Source organism: Odocoileus virginianus, chromosome 10, assembly GCF_023699985.2.
Source record: "Odocoileus virginianus isolate 20LAN1187 ecotype Illinois chromosome 10, Ovbor_1.2, whole genome shotgun sequence".
Lineage (NCBI taxonomy): Eukaryota > Metazoa > Chordata > Mammalia > Artiodactyla > Cervidae > Odocoileus > Odocoileus virginianus.
In genome coordinates this window covers 13,900,778-13,913,872 of record NC_069683.1, presented here as the reverse complement: position 1 = coordinate 13,913,872, position 13,095 = coordinate 13,900,778, and positions in this window count along the sequence as shown.

Sequence of the window (13,095 nt, the reverse complement as noted above, 5' to 3'; positions counted from 1 at the left end):
TATGTCCATTGTTTCAGCACACTTAGTTTCAGAGTCAGTCAGTCTCTCTCCACTCTCCCCACTCGCCTCCAGCATGTCGTCCCTCCTTAAACCCAGCCAGACTGCAGCTGGCTGCCCAGCTGGGCAAAGTTCATGGCCGGGCTCTACCATGGACCGTCCAGAGCCCACTGTGGCCTGAGAGTCCAAGGGCTGGAGCTGTGGAGAAGCCACTACTTCACAGAGCCCAGTCCCCCACCCACCCACCTCGTGGGTGCCCCCAGAATGCTGAGCGCCTCACAACAGGCCCCCTCCAGCTGCAGGCATGCCTGCCCAGGTCCCCACCTTGCCCGCTTTTCCCACCCTGCTATTGCTTTCTCGTAGGTTCCTCTCCCTGATCCCTTGAAAGCAAACCAGGGAAGTTCCAGGCCCAGGGAGGCCAACCAGGTGTCAGAATCTGGCGTGAGGTGTGCAGAGCGGAGCAGCCCTCCTCTGGGGGGACCTCGAGGCTTTCGCTCAACTGCTGCTCATCACATCCTGCTCAAAAGGGGCCAGCTTGGGTCCAAGTCCTGGGTCTCAAGATCCCAGTTCGGCCACTTACGGGCCAGAGGACTGCAGGCACGTTAACTTCATCTCTTTGTGCCTCAGTTTCTTCATCTACAAAATGAAAACAAAGACGCATCCCTGCGTGGATTATTGGGACAGGAGAGGAGATGCAGAGGGGTACGGATGCTCCAGCGTAGAACCTGGAGCCAAGCAGGCACGTCTTGGAAGGATCCACTCCTCACTCCCCGGGCAGCAGTGTCTACACAGCATTTTGCAGAGAGAGTGAGGCGAGGAGAAGGCCTGCCCCTGCCAGGGCTCCAGGTCCCTCTGGGTCCCTCCCTGCCCTGGGGTCATCACAACAGTGCATGAGAGCCAGGGAGGCACCCAGGATGTGGGGTGCATGGATACCTGGTTTTCTTTCAGGTCTTAGAGCCCAGAGGCAGGAAGACTCGTGGGGCCCCGGGGCCATTTCCGGGTCTCCAAGAGTTACCACAAAGCAGGGAAATCAAGACAAAGGTGGTGGGCGTTCAAGTGGGACACCTACCTGGCTTTCCTTCTGCTACCAGATGCCCACAGCTTCACACTCCCAGCAGACAGGGTGTGCACACACGCCCCCTTGCCTAGGCAATTAAACCCCTGTGGCTGGGCCTGGAAGCTGATGTGCTTTGGGCAACTCACTGAACCTCTGAGCCCCATTTTTCCTGTCTGCAAGGATCAAATGGATGTCCCCGCCTGGGCTCTTTACAGCCTCTTAACACCCTGATGGTCGGCAGTGCCCTGCTTCCAGGGTCCCTCCAGGATCAAATCCCCCTGGAGGAGGCAGAGTCTGTTGCTTCTGCAGCCTTCACCTGGAGACATGGAGGATGCCCTCCCGTCCAGGCCTTATGCCGGGCATAGGAGAAGTGACAGCAAACATGCAGCTGCCTGAGCCTGAATGAGCCCGTGTTACCTGGGGGAGCGGGGGAGTCCAGAGACAAGCTGGAAAGTAAGCGGCCAGGTCACACAGTGATCATGGTGGATGAGGGGGAATCAAACATCATGGAACAGAGAGGAAGGGGTTCATTTGGCCAGGAAAGCAGCATCCCTACAGACCCCCAAGTTTCCTGGTGCAAGTCTGCTCTGAGCATCACATCCATAACTCATATCACCCTCTAAGCAACTTCAGGTGAGGCAGGAAGGCACCACTTTACTGATGAGTGCCAAGCCTCCACGGGGGGCAGTCAGCACACCACTGGGGTAGGTACCCAGGGCTCCAGCTCCCAGCCTGCGGCTCCCCAGCACTTTCATGACCATTCAGCACATCCCCACCCAGGACTGGCTGCACCTGGCCAGGCCCTGAAGGTAGGAAACTTCCTTGGGCCGTCCAGGGTCATTCCTTGATAGGTGAGAGCTGTAGGCAGTCCTTTCTCTGGAGTGAGAGGGTCTCCCCAGACCCTGAAACAGCCCCACCTCTCCTCAGCCTTTCGCCCTGCTCAAATCCGTACCAGAAATGCTGTCTCAAAACATTCCCTGTAACGGGACTTCCCTGGTGGTCCAGTGGCTAAAACTCCGAGCTCCCAATTCAGGGGGCCCTGGCTTTAGCCCTGGTCAAGAAACTAGACCCCACATGCTGCAGTTAAGAGCCCGTATTCTGCAACAAAGGATCCTGCAAGCTGCAACGATGTCTCACATCAGGCAATGAAGACCTGCGTGCCACAGCTAAGATCCAGTGCAAGCCGTAAACAGAGGTCACCCATAATGATAATCCATGCATCAAGCATCCCTTGACTGTCTAACCTCTGGGAGACGCTTGCTAAGCCTGGACCAGCCCCTCAGGGCCTGGGAGGCAAGTGGCAAAACACCCAGAGTTATGGCAACTGGTCCATCAGGTTTTCCAGGAGTTCTAGAGAAAACCTCCCCTGCAGGTGAGTTATCTCTGCCCCTCTCCAGGGTGGTTCCACCAGAGTTGCTCAACTCTTTTCTAAGCAGCCCCAGAATACAGATTGTCCCAGAAGATTTCTTTACATTAATGATTAGTTCCTCACCCTCTAAAAAGAAAGACATCTTTTTTAAAGGGCAAAATCTTCCAGCCACAGCCTGATGGGCCCTGAGCCAAGCTGTGGAAACAGCAAAGATGCACGTAGCAGAGTGCCGGGGGCCCCATTCTGCCTCTGAGGGTGATACGGAGCGTCACAGGGCAGGGGGCTGCCGGCCGGGATGCGAAGGAGGAGAGAAGGATGTGGAGCCCCACATCCTAGCTGTCCTGTGTCTAGCTTCAGGACAGAGGGTGAATGTTAGGATCTTGGGACCCAAAGGAAGAACATCGAATTAAGACACCTGCTTCAACCTGCTGGAAGGTGGGGACCTGGTAAAGAGAAAATGCTGACCCCACTCCAGCTGACACTCCCTGTAATACAGGGGTGTGCTGGGGGCAAGGAGGGTTCAGCTATAAGAACGACCTTCTGACTACCTTGAACAAGACACCAAGAATCAACTTCCACCCAAGATCCCTCAGCCTGGTCCAGAGCCCTCCTCACCAGATGTGGTTCTCTGAGTCAGTCCTGGCCAGAGGCAGAGGGATGCCCTAGTTGGCCTTTAGAAAGTCGTTCTCCTGGGGAAGAAAGACCTCCCACCAAGGAAGCAGTGAAGTGGCTGGCTTTTCTCACCCTTTCTCTGGAGCCCCATTCTAAATGAGAACCTAATGTGTGCCTACTTCCTTGGGTCGTTGAAAGGAATAAGGGAAATAAGTGTACTAAATAAAGCATTTAAAGCAATAGGCACATAGTAGACACTCAATAAATGTCAGCTATTATTATTATGACTTTAAGACTGCCTGCAAAGGGCACCCTTGTGCCACCGCATCCCTCTTCCCCTCAATTATTCACACAGACATACATACAGACACCAATGACATATCTGCTCAACCCTGCAAAAACAAAACAAAACAAAATCTGGGCTTCTGGAATGGGACTTAGGGCCTTGCTTGGAGATGTGCAAAGCCTTCAAAGCCAGAAGTGGAGAGTGGAGGAAAGGGGCGGGGAGGGGGCCTGGGTCCCCAGGGACAGCTGCAGGCAGCAGATAAGGGCAGAGGCAGTCACGGCTGGAGCTGAGCAGGACACGAGAGCTCAGACAGGTGAACGCACGGGAGGCTGGAAGGAAGTCAGAAGACCAAGCAAAGCGGGCAGGACACACACTCTCTCTCTCTCTCTCTCTTTCTCTAGAATAACTCTTCTTCCATGTGTGGAAGAAGCCCTTGTATCAACTCTGATTTACAGGAAGGAAAAAAGAAAATACGTGACCTTTGCCAAGTGAGGAAAATGCTAAGGCCACACAGAGACCATTGTCAGCACCTTCTGTGTGGGGCCTGAGAACTAGGGAGCCTGGTGGTAGGCCAGGGTCCAACCTGGAAAGACCTTCTGCAGGCCTCTCAGCCCGTGCCAACGCCCCCTCACTTCCTCAGCAGCCTTTTGGCCCCTCCACGCCAGCCCCACTCCTCCTGCAGGAGGCAGGGGTCGGGCCTTCAGGCACACCCCTTAAGGGCAGGGCAGGCTGCCTCCTGTGGCGCTTGCCCCTGTTTCTATGCTCACTCAGGACAGCACGGTGACCTCAGGGAGCCCAGGAGGCCAAATCCAGACCAAGTTCCATTTAACAAGCTAAGCAGCCCAGAGAGCTGAATAAACCTTGGCAAGCCATCTCCCTCCAACTTGCCTTTTTAAAACACTGCCTTGAAGCAATATGGCTCTCAGCAGTGACCTCTGCATGTGTTCTGACCTGGGGCTGATCCTGACGTGGCTCACAGGACTGCCCCTCAGCCCGGCCTAGTCTGTGCCAGCCCCCCGCTCTTCCTCACCACCTCCTGCCCTCCTCCGCCCTGCCCGGGCACCCCTGCCTCATGCCACTCCCAGCACCCCAGTCTGGATGGACCAGATTTCCCCCGACCAGGCCCCACCGCTCCTACGTCCCCCCCCATCTGTCTGGAGAGCAGCTCCTCAGGCCTGATGTCTCACTTTGGTCCTCTCTCCTGCCAAGGCTTTTGCCCCAGCTCCCTCCCATGAAAGTGGGATACATCGTACTTTTCACACCCTCATCCATTATAATTTTGCCGCATTAAACGTCTATGCATGTGCCTTTCCTACTAGACTGGGAACAGCTTGAGGTCAGGGCCGTAGGGCTTGCTGGTCTCTGTAAACCTAGGACCTAGTTCACGACCAGGCTCATAGTAGTAGCCACAAAGTAGCTGCCAAATGGACCCCAGACGTGACCTCAAAATGTGAGGTTCTCATGACCCAGTGAGTTCTTCCGACTGACACCGGAGCAGGGCACTGGTCTGGACCAATAGACCCTCTCATCTGTCCATCCTTGGGTGCTTAGGGAGTCCCAGCCTAAGACTCAGACGGGCAGAGGCTGTCTTGTCCCAGGGACAGCGCCCTGCCCACAGGACTGCCGATGCTGACTTACCAACCAACACGACCCCCTGGTACCTGCCCCCCGCTTCATCTCAAGGATACAGAAAAGACACAGATCCAAGCACCAACATTCGGGTTACTGTCCCCCCAAGGCCCCAACCCAACTCACAATAGTTCAAACGAGAGGCCACGAGGACAATGCCTTGTTTCACTTGTAGAGAACAGAAGGCTTCCGGTCCACCACCAACTCCCAGAGCCTACTCAAACTCATGTCCATCGTGTCGGTGATGTCATCCAACCATCTCATCCTCTGTCGTCCCCTTCTCCTCCCGCCTTCACTCTTTCCCAGCATCAGGGTCTTTTCCAATGAGTCTAATGGCTCCAGAGAGACAGTGGACGCTGGTGGAACATGCTGAGGGGTGGGGCAGTAGCAGGAAGGCCACAGTCAGGCACAAGGGGTGGAGTCATGCATGAGGCCCAGGGCCCTAGACAGACACGCAGGGCCTCCCTCCCTTCACACCCACAGGTTCTACTTCCTCATCCATGCTCCAGACTGGCTGGGCCTCACCTCCACCAGCCTCCCACCCCACGTAGCTTTTCTGGTCCACTTCTCTAGCCGTGCTCCCGAGCTTTTCTGGGCCACTCTGCCCAGCCCCACACCGCGAGCCCTCCCTGCCCCTGTTCCCTCTACTGAAGGAGCCAGAGGAAACAGCTCCAGCCTCTGGTGCCTCGATGAGGACAGGGAAGTCAGGACGCCCAGCAAGCGGAGTAGGGCAGGGGGCCTCACATAAATATGAGAGATGACAAACGCAAATCAACACAGAAGATAAACCACACCAACGTTTCTCATCATGTGTTCCACAAAGCAGGTGCTCCCAGAAATAAAGGATCCTATGGTCAAAGAAGATTTGGGAAGGCAGTCAAGCAGGTATTTTTAGCAGGACTCCCCAGAGTCTTTAATACTCTAGTTCATGGCACATCTCCGAGAGGGATAAAATGCAGCATTTCTCAAACACGTTTTTTTTTTTTTAATCAAGAAACCCTTATTCACAGCAGACTTCTCAAGACCAATGTTCTATGGAACGCTCTGGAAAACACACGACTAGATCTAAGTATTCTCGTTCCCATGTCAAGTCTTTACTCTAACGAGAAATTCAGGGACAGACAGAGGCTTCCCAGAAAAAGGCAGACAGGAGACAGAATGTCTAGCTCTGCCACTCCCTCTCAGGGGCCATTTCACTGTCCACCGTGCCGGCGCCTGAGACTCTTGTGGGGTCAAAGGAAAATACGCAGAGCCCCTTTAGTTTTAACCAATTAATTTTTAAAAATATTTATTTGGCTGCGCCAGGTCTTAGTTGCACGCAGAACCTTTTTTTTCAACTTGTGTCGTAGGGCTCCTTAGGTGTGGTGTGTGGGAGGGGAAAGACCACACTTTACAATATGATTCGATGTGTAAAAACTCTTTGCAGAGTTTAAAAGAACTTATCTTCTATATAAAGCAAGATACGTCTATGAAAGGCAAAGATGAAATGATGGAAGAAAAGCAAAGAAGAGAAAGAGCTGCAGTGTGGGCCGTGGAAGAGGGCCGGGCAGAAGGGTAGAGGGAGGCAGGAGATCTGGGTCTGGATCCCTCTTGCCCCGATCCCCCCATGAGGCCATGGTCAACTTCCGCCTCTTCCTCTGCACACAGGGGGCTGGGGGGAGATGATCTCTGAGGTCCTCCTGACCCTCAAGTCAGAACTGAAGCTCCCGACCCTACTTGATGGGGTCCATCTCCCCAGAGGATCTGTCCAGGTGAGGACATGCAAGGCATCGAGGGGAAGGACAAAACTGTGCCCAAGGAGAAGCCCTCCAGGCTTAGCCAAAGAAGCTAAATCTGCTCCCAGTATGAATCTGGTGGTGAAACTCGAGGGGGAGCCGCACTTTGGGAACCAGGTAAATGCAGAGAAAGACAGAACCATTGCCCTGCGCGTGTCCAAGAGGCCCCGCCCCACCTGTTCAGGCCCCAGCATCTCCTCTGGGGTGGAGAGTTGACCAAAGGGAAATGGGCAGGCCAAGGCCAGGTTTCATTCAGCCTGGTTTGCTGCAGGAGCCTTTGAGGGAAGCAAGGGCTGGGAAGACAGACAGGATGTCACAGCCAGTTCTGAAGGGTGAGAATGGCTCCTGGAGCCCACAGGGTGGAGGGGTGTCATCCGCCCACTCCCACGGCAGGCTCCCCTCCCCACCCCCACTCCCTGGAGGCTCTTCCTCTTCCTCACAAGGAGGTCCATGCCCCACTTCCTGCAGAGTCCACGGTTAGCTGCGCGGGAGAATGAGGGACGGTCGTCCAGAGTGCTCCAGCCTTTCTGCCCAGCAGAGCAGCTGTCTAGTCTGGAGCCCCGTGCCGAGGGATGTGTGCACGTGTTCCTGTGTGTCTGTGCGTGCACGGGCACACTAGTGTTGGGCACAGGGGTGTTCCCCAGCCTGAGGCTCACGCAGGAGGAGGTCAGGAGCCTGCGGCTGTCTGGCACTGGGTGACTGCGTCTGGGGATGCGGGGGTGTGGACACGGTCTGCAGCCCTGTGAGTGCGCAGACTCGGGGACAGCATAGCACCCCACAGGGTCTCCAGGGGTGCGGAGGCGACTCTTGGCGCCCAGAGAGGGGGGCCCAGGACGGGAGGACCCGCCTGTGCTGCGGGGGCCCCTGCCCTTTGTGCAGACCTTTGCCCAATGAGAGGTGTGCAAGAGCCTTCTGCCAATTCATGAGCCCCTGAAAAGAAGGGAAAGGGGAGGCTTGTGTTTGCGCATAAGCACATCCGATAGTGTTGGTGACAATACCCAAGGGTTCTAATCCCAGGCCCACCTCTGTACCAACTCACCCTAGGACTTGGGCTGAATCTGCTTCCCCTCCAATGGGAGGAGCGGACACAATTGGCTGTGTTCTGCAGTCTGACCCCTGAAGTTGGGGCTCATGCAACCCCATCAGGGAGGGGGGCCTTATCCCCCCGTCCTCCCCCAGCAGCCAGAACCTGGAGGGCAGAGCTCTGTGGGATTTCATCAGCTGCTCATGAAATGCTCGGGCACACGCCACCCTGGCCTGCTCAGCCCCCTGAAGGGGAATGATGTGGGGGGTGCCGAAGGGCCAGGGATGGGGAGTTGGAATTTCCGAGCGACAATCCTGGCCGAGGCTGGTATCGGCTTCCCCAGCCCCACAGCCAAATCCTACCAGTGTCCAATGGGCTCCAAGGGCTGGTTTCCCAGCCACAGGGCCTTAACCCACTCCAGCCACGGAAGCCAGTCTGGCTCACCAGGGTCAATATCCTGCACCTCTCCGCAAGCCCAGATTGCCTGCCTCCGGGACCGGGGGAGGCTCCAAACTGTTCAGGGAGGAGAGGCTGAGGTTGAGGTTGAGGTCACCATGAAGGGGCAGTATCCTCCAATGGACCCCTTTCTTCAACCACCTTCCCTTCCTTCGTCTCACTTTTTTTTTTTTTTTTTTGCCAGAAAGAGTTTAATTGAGTCTCCTTAGGGAGACTCAGCCCCATCTAATTCAGCTCTTAATTAACCCAGCACACCCCAAAGAGGCTGCAGAACTACTCGTAAATTAAATATGAAAAGCATTATTTATCCAGGAACAGCCTTCTAACGGCTCTGACTCTGACGTTTATAGTTGCTAATGGAGATGGATTTGGAAGGAGAGAAGTCGGAGAGGAGAGAGTCTATTGCCTGGGAGAGAATGAAGCCCTCAGGCCTCCTGAGGTCTCTTCCAGGGCTCGGAGAAGGTAGTCATTGCATTCAAGGGCCGTGTGCCGCCACCCCCCGACCCAGTCCCTGCTTCTCCAGATCTCAGAAATGAGGTTCAGAGCAGGCTCAGGGGGTTGTCCGGGTTGTTGGACAAGACTCTCTCACAGCAGCCGCCAGACCTCTCTCACCATCCCATTTTTCACTCCCAGCCCTTGTTCTGACTGTCCTTGGCTGTCCTTGACTCACCACTTAACTGCTATGCTCCTTGCTCCACCCTGTCTCCATTCTATCCCTGCAGACAAGACCCCTTGGTGCGCTGGGTGGTTGCTGGTTAAGACCACGCCTCTAATATCTGAGCCCCTCCCCTCCCTCCAAATGGCCACAGGTAGCATCAGGAGACTCTCATCTTGGCTTTCAAGGAGCAAAAGATGCCTCTTTCTCTAGGCACTTGCACAGAACCAAAGAAGAAGCCAAAAGTCATCTGGAGCCTGGAGGGTCTGGAACAGGAAAATGGCTGCGATTTCATTGGTTACCACTCCTCTGCCATCACCCCACCAGACCCCATCAGTCACACGAGGGTGAACCTTGGGAATCATGCCTTACTCATCTTTTATAAGCCAAGTCCAGGGCCCGGCAGATAAGCACCACAAATGTATATAGGATTGTGGAATTTGAAAAAGCAGAAGGGGAAAAGGAGGACGAGGGAGGCAGGCAGGAGCAACTGAAACCAAGATGAACAGGTGGGAAAAAATCATGACTATCCCTGCAGATATAACGGCTTCAGTTCTTCAGGAAAGACAGCTCTGTGAGTGCCCTTCCTTCTCAGGGCCTTCCTTTCCCCATTGAGAGCCCCACCCCCACACAACATCCATAGTGCCAATTCAGCCCAGGAGTAGAAGGTCAATTTCCCTTTCTGCTAGAACAGGAGGAAGGAGAGCTTGAGTTTGGGATTTGCTCTCTGTGCTACTGCCTTCACTGTCTCGCCAGAGGTGTCTTGGCCTTCTTTTCCACCCTTGCTGGCCTCTGGAGAAAGAGGAGGGACTAATTTTATTCTCGGCTCTGTCACAGACCTCTCTTTAAAAGGTTAAGCTTCCTGCAGGCCTTACCCAGATGACCACATAAATGCCACCTGCTGAACCACCCCCTCTGGGCCCGGTGGGGTGCTAGACACAGATATACCACACGGGGGGCTCTGTCCTTCCAAAGCTTCCAGTTAAGACAAGGAAGATATGTGAGAACGAAACGAAGCATCTCATAAAGTCCCACAGTTCTTTGTGATGTGTGTTCACTTTGACTGCCACGAGTCAACAAACCCAACTTTGTTCAACTACAGGTGTGTTGAGAAAAAGGTCTTCACAGACGTGGCGGTTCCAGGAAGATATGACTAAAGCTCTCACTGCCTTGGCCCAGGGCCACGGTCTCCATAATAGGACACACATCTGAGACTCCGGAGCCTCCACCCAGGCGAGGTTCCACTCAAGCAAGCCTCTCTGCGTGCCCTACAAGCCTGGAGGTTCGGCCTTCTGGCACCCTGAAATAGCTAGACGAAAACAGCTTCTGCACCTTGAAAGACCTTATCAAGTACCGTTAACAACCAACACAGCCGTAATACGCCAAGGTGCTCAGCATCAGTTTCAGGATTCCCCCCGAAAAGAGAGACATCCCCAGACTACTGAATGTCCATCCATTCCACTGGAAGACTTCAAACTGAGGGCTCTTATAAAACCTCTAGGAAAAGCTGATTCCAGAAAAGGAGATCTCCTGCCTGAGACCACAGACAAGCTGCTGCCAGCAGAAGTGGATCACTTCCGCCCAAGACCACAAAGCAAGGTCACTTTGGATTCTGCAGTGCCATTTTTCTTTGCCTTCCCCACTAATCTTGTCACTAACTATACTTTGACACTCCCCAATAACCAACTAGGGCTTCCCTAGTAGCTCAGATGGTAAAGCACTCGCCTGCAATGCAGGAGACCTGGGTTCGATCTCTAGGTCAGGAAGATCCCCTGGAGAAGGAAATGGCAACCCACCCCACAGTATCCTTACCTGGAAAATTCCATGGACAGAGGAGCCTGGCAGGCTACAGCCCATGGGGGTCACAAAAAGTTGGACACGACTAAGTGACTGAATTCCCTCTATTAATCAACTAAAAGATTTCTCCACATGACCTCCCCTATCTAAATCCTGCTGCCTTTCACCACCTGCCACCCCCAACCCAGGTCTTCCTCCCCTAAGAAAAAAATAAGACCTTCGAGTTTATTTTTCTCAGCCCATATTTACTGCCCACCATTGATGACAAACATCTAATAACTGTTTCTCTGACTACTTCAGAAGGTAGATTTCCTTCTAAGGTCCTTCTGATACTTGTTTCCCTCAACATAATTAATCTCAAATTTAATTTTTAAAAAACTGAATCTTGACCCCCCATGTCAAAAATATGCTTCTGTTTAGGTCATTATAACCCTATCAAGCAAAACTTAGTCCATCAGAAACAGAAACTAATATTCAGACTGTTGTTGCTACAGTAGTTTAATCTCTGCAGAGACACTTCATCCTGTTTTGCAGAAAACTGTTTAACTCCACTCGGGAAAGCTTCTGACCCTGAAGGCAAAAAAAAAACCCGGCTCACTCCCGCTGCGATAAATGACATCGCCAATATGGTCTGCGCACCACTGCGATTCTGCTTTGTGTGTGGACGTCAGCCTTGTACCACCTGCCACACATTAACTTTTCCTCTCTTTTTCAGGACAGATGTTAGAGACTCTCAGATGTTTAAAATTCCCACCCCTCCAGCGAATCATGTTTCCCGGAACAGAATGTTCAGAAACTTCCAGAAAGAGGCACACACAGACTACCTGAGAGGGCTGCCAGAGGGACAGCAGAGCCACTCATTGGACCTACCAGGCAAGCGGCAATCCTCCCGGTAGGAGCAGTTCAGCTGCCAGAGGTGACCCGAAACTTTCCCCTGATCCTAGTAGATATCGTCACTTACACAGCTTTTGCTCTGGAAACCAAACCAACCATTTTAATGTAAATCTATCAGCCAGAATTGTCGTGCATGATCACATAGCTCTTAATTTCGTCTTGAATAGCATAAGGGAATCAATACCGTAGCAAGTCTTCTCACGGCACCCATAGAAACACTACAGGCTCAGGTAAAACAATTTAGAAGTAGATCAAATGAAACAGTCACCCGGATCTCTAGAAAAGAATTTGGGACACAGTTTCATTGCCTGAACTTGGTCATTCTGGCCCCCGTCTTCAGGATCAATTACAAGGACCAATAACAAGTTTTGTTTCTGATCACTCCCCGCCTGAGTGACAGCTGCCTGGTGTATTCTGCAACCCTTGTCGCATCAGAAAATTAAGAAATTTACCCTGCGCCACAAAGAGGCAGGGAGACGAGCTCTTGTCCAACTACACTCTGTAAACAGCCTCCTAATCAGCAAACTGTGAAGACCTGAAATTCATAGGTGAATGCCTTGCAGTCTTGACTTTGCCCTTGGCCAAAAGGGTGCGCTAGGAAGAGAGAAAAAGCCCCAGACAGTCCTGACTTGGCACTCTTTCATAGCGCTTGTGTGCCCAGGCATTCAGTCGTGTTTTCCGACTCTTTGCACCCCCATAGACTGCAGCCCACCTGGTTCTTATGTCCATGGAATTTTCCATCCCAACCCTGAGAGGGAACCTGCGTTTCTTGCATCTCCAGCATTGGCAGGTAGATTCTTTATCTAAGTAGCCCTTGGTATCGTCTGAGCCACGACAATGATCATACATCCTCCCGTTCTGGCTAATACGAGTGACTGCTGCTTCTTTACCAATCATGGCCTGAATCTCACTTCATTCCTCCTGCCTTCTAGGAAAGACTTAAGATAACAATCAGAGTTAATGCCTCTTCCGGACAGTATCCCATCCAGAGCAAAGCCCAGCTTCCTTGAACCCTCCTCCCCGAATCACTTAAACAAGCCCCAGTCCTATAACAAGTCCTCCCTAACACCCTCTTCCTGAGACCACCCATGTTCCCCGTGAGGTGCGTTTCCCCTTTGTTGCAATGAGCCAATAAACCAAGTTTATTCGACGAGAGATGTGTTTCTGGTGACCTTCGGCTGGAGGTCTCTGATACATGTATAAGCAACTGGCCAGGAGAGAGAAGATGGTACATGCTATGAGACTCAGCTTCAACTCAAGGGGGAGGCTGTATTAGGAATACAGCCTAAGAGGAATCGTTACGTTCTGTGCGTGAAAATGGCGTCTTGTAAGCATTTCTGGGTATGCCGGGGCAGGAGGAGGTTATTTTGTCTCCTGCCCACCCCCCCACCCCAGAAGTAGACTATACTAAACTAAATGAGATCAGTCCAGACAACCAGGAAAATGTGTCTTCATTAGCAAGATAATAGAGCCCCAGCTAGGAGGAAGAGGAAGACATTGTCAGTGCTGACATGCTTCTACTGGCCAAAGAGAAAAAGGGAGCC